Source organism: Cyprinus carpio, unplaced genomic scaffold (assembly GCF_018340385.1).
Source record: "Cyprinus carpio isolate SPL01 unplaced genomic scaffold, ASM1834038v1 S000006586, whole genome shotgun sequence".
Lineage (NCBI taxonomy): Eukaryota > Metazoa > Chordata > Actinopteri > Cypriniformes > Cyprinidae > Cyprinus > Cyprinus carpio.
In genome coordinates, this window is record NW_024879239.1 from 103,456 (window position 1) to 106,863 (window position 3,408).

A 3,408-nucleotide genomic window follows, 5' to 3' on the forward strand; every position below is an offset into this window, starting at 1 on the left:
CTGTTGTATTACCTATTTTAGGTGAAAATAATAATATTAAAAATTAACTTTTTGGTATAGTAATATATATTAAATTGACAGCCTTAATTTTTACTTAGTAAAATTTTAATTAAATGAACTTATATACAGATTTATTTCATGGAATAAATTAACTGGGTGGAAAGAATAGCTTTTATTTTGTATTTGCTTGTAATATTTACATATTTTATAGTCACTGCACATAAACCTAGAAATATTAAGTACATTTTAATCGCAAAAGTATAACTAAATAAAATAATCTACAGCGTGTTTGGACACTCTTCCCGCGCGACGGATAAGAGACGGTGCTCCGTGGCTGGATTTTCTCCTGTTTAAAGTAAGTTTGTAGTTTGTGATAATGCGTCGATCTGTGTGCATTTTAACAGTTTGATTTTTGTTTGGTTGATTTTTATGACTGCATATCATAGAAGTCATACGGTTAACGTTACAGAAAATACAGAGACATCCGGATATCGCTGTAACGTTAGCCGAATTAAATAATTTACAGGTTAGAGAGCAGTCTATGGTAGAGAGTCGTTTTGACAATTGACAATGTAATGTTATACGTTATATGTATGATATGGTCAGTCTGTGTTCTTCAAGCCATTTTGGGTATTTTCATAAGAATCAGTATATTTATAATTCTTGCTAATCGACATAGCCTCGTATATCATAGTAACTTCATAGAATTCTATAAAATATATTAATCTCATGAATTGTCGTGTTTGGTTTTGACGTTACGATAAGCTAATATAACGTTACTAAAGAGACGTTATGTTCCTTTTGCCAGGAGCGATTGTGTTTTGGCTAACGTTAATTTTGAAAACTAAATCCACGTAATATTATTAGAATGTTTCCTTTTAAAGAAGACCATTGTTTACAAAGCATAGAAGGTGAATTAAGAAGTCTGTCTGATCTGAGAAATGAGGGATTACAACATTGAATAGAATGTCGTTAGTAGAAGTGGTTTTTTTTAATGATGGTATTAAACTTAATTGAACAGTTAAGTGTAAAGCCTCTCATATGAGTCAAGTCATGTCAAATTAATTTTTTTGTACTGCTCAAACAATATGTAAATTGTTTGTTAAAAAAGAAACTTATGAAGATTTTATTTATCGTTTTATTTGTTTCAACATGATTTGGATCAGGCTTTGGATACACTGCAGAATGAACCAGTAGGGTGTAAGATGAGAACTATATAGCAGGAGTGATTGCTTTAATTTTCACATTAAGTACATAGAAATATATTGAATTGAATTGAATTTTACTCCAGTCTCTGGTGACAAATACAATTGTTGTGCTTGTCATGGTTTTTGTGAATGCCCCTTTATAAACTTGTCCATACTTTACTAGGTCATGTAAATGTGACTGATATACTTTTGTTTATGTAAAGGTAAAGAACAGGATATTATTTATGTGGAAATATTAGAAAAAAGAAATATGTAATGTTTACATAATTATAAGGAGTAATATAAATTCAAAACTAAGTAAATAAAAATTACACAAATTAAAATCTACTTATTTCATAACAGTAAACAGCCAGATTTACTTAATATTTTGCTGAAAGCAAGGTTCTTAAGTAATATTTAATTTATTTCTTTATGTATGTTTATTTCAATAGTAAGTAGATTTTACTTGATAATGACAAGTGAGTTGTACTTGATATAATATAGCAGTAATATTTACTTAAAATATGCTTGTGCAAATTGTTACGAGGATTATAAGGTTTTTTTCCCTTTTTTTTCAGTGTGGACAGCTAGCAGGCAGTCAGTCTCTCCAATTGGTCACATGTGAATTTGTTAAATTATTTATTTATTTATTTTTTTATACACATTTGCTATCAACTTTACTCTAGGACTGAGCTGTCTCAGGATGTTGCAGCCCACATAGCAGAGTTTCTGACGTCTTTAGGACTGAGAATTTCAAGCCCTGAAGTTTCAGAAGATGGTGTTGATAGTGTGGTCTACCAAATAGAGAATGTAATCTCTCTGCTTGGAAAATGTGCTGACCGGTCATCTTTTGGAAACATGGACAGTGCATTGGAGAAACTATAGGAGGCACATGAGCTGCTTGAATCAACAAAGGAATCCACATCTCATGGCTACAAAGCTCCAGTGCTTAAACATACTGGCGAGAAGGGACACATCAGCATGGATCAGTTGGAATACTTCCTTGAGCTAGACTTCACGATTCCTGAGATATCACGCCTGTAGCATGTTAGTTTAAGCACTTTCATGAGAAGAATGAAGGAATATAGGCTTTCTGTGAAACAAACATACACCCAGATATCAGCTGAAGACCTGAAAAACGTGGTTAGCGAATTCATTCAACAATGTCCAAATTCAGGATATGCCATGGTGTCTGGATATCTCAAGAGTTTAGGCATCAAGTAAGTTAAATCAAGTCACCTTTATTTATTTATGGCTTTTTACAATGTAGATCCAAGTCTGGGGTTTTTGATGCCAAAGGTCCCCTATTATAATAATGATCCTCTGTAAGTGACCTCTGCTAGTTTTCAAAAATATATATATGTAAGGGAAACAGGTCAATTTAGCTCAAAGGGAATCATTTAAGATTTTGAAGGGAATTTGAACAGAATCACTGTTTCACGGCTGATCACTGAAATGGCCAGCGATTCACTGAACGAGCCGTTTTAACATCAAATCTGCGCTGGATATTAATATCCAAAGTATAGTGAAAACACTATTAATTAGCACAGTAACAAGATCGGCAGTTTAAGACATTAACTTGCAATAGCAATTTTATAGTGAATTCCCGCGACAAGTCGGTAGCCTTATTTTTGGGAACCTATTTGAAAAAGAAAACCACAGATGAAGAAGTGATGGGAGAACTAAGAAGTTCGGCTGTTTGCAAATATTAATGGTTTGTGTGTTGAAAACCCTTTCATATGCAGTGTTTTTATGAGAATCCTTATAATTGCCTAATTTTGTGCATTTATTTTGGTACAAAACCATTCTTTTGTTTGTTCTGTTTAATATTTTAATCAAACATTTTATTGCACAAATTAACAACAAAACAGCAAATAAATCCACAGAACAGAACTAGAACCAAACTCAAGCAAACAGTTTTAATGTCTTCAGTGAAGATTGGCATTCAAAAAACCAGATGCCTCAGCTTTGATGGACTGATCCTATTTCTTCTTTCTGTGATTATCTGCCCTGTTTCACCCCCCTCTGTTTTTACATAATGGTATGATCCCTTATCCTCACATCTGATTGGCCGCGATGCGATTGCTGACCAATCAAAACGAAGTTCTGCCTTGAGGTAAGCAGCGAAAGGAAAAGAACTGGGAGCCCGCTCTCACTCGATGCGAGCCGGCTCTTCTGATTCACTACAAAGCATCGGCTCTCAGAGTAGATGCAGTTTGCG